Raw genomic sequence first — 800 nt, forward strand, 5'->3', positions numbered from 1 at the left:
AAGGTTAAAATCTTATTGTTCAAACAGTAAACTAAAAAAGTCAGTATGAAAGGAATTTACACAGAAAAAAGTGAAAAAAGCTCTTAAAATCAGATTAAAAAAAATATAAGCTTGTGATCCTCATTTGGTTTTTATAAGTTTTCTTTTTTCACAATATAAGTATTAAGTTTTGCTGGTATAACATATTATTGTGATTAATATGACAAACAGACATTTGACATCTTTGATATTTTAGTACGTGCATTTCAACTAATATTAATTTCGTGAGTCTTCCCTATGATGCTTACAAAGTAATTCTTCACTCAAGTTAAGAATACATCATAAATAATAAATATTAAAATAATGGAATTATATGTCATACTTCGTGGATTTACGGTATTTATTATTTATATGAACTTTTATTTTTTATACACTTAAAATTTATACAAGGTTTAATATTTTGGTAGGTATTTATTTTCGTTCAGAATTTCAAATAGATCTATTTTTTTGTATTTCAATTGAGTTCTTATTTTTGTAAAATTAAAAGAAACAAGATTTGTCGTCAAATTGGACAAAAACCGTTTAGGAGACCTGACGTGATATGTTGATAGTATACTTTTAATTGATGTGACAATAAAGGCTGAAAATATATTGCTTATTTTTCGAGACCCTGTTATAGAATAGATCAGTACTTCTTTTGATCTTTTTTTTAAAATATTCATTACCCCCTCTTTCTTTTTATTTTTAAGAATAATAATTGTGGAATAAAAAACCCCAGAATTTTACTTGTTTCTAAAGTAATTTTCATCAACTGGCGCTAC

The sequence above is a fragment of the Vigna radiata genome, unplaced genomic scaffold (assembly GCF_000741045.1).
Source record: "Vigna radiata var. radiata cultivar VC1973A unplaced genomic scaffold, Vradiata_ver6 scaffold_198, whole genome shotgun sequence".
Taxonomy (NCBI): domain Eukaryota; kingdom Viridiplantae; phylum Streptophyta; class Magnoliopsida; order Fabales; family Fabaceae; genus Vigna; species Vigna radiata.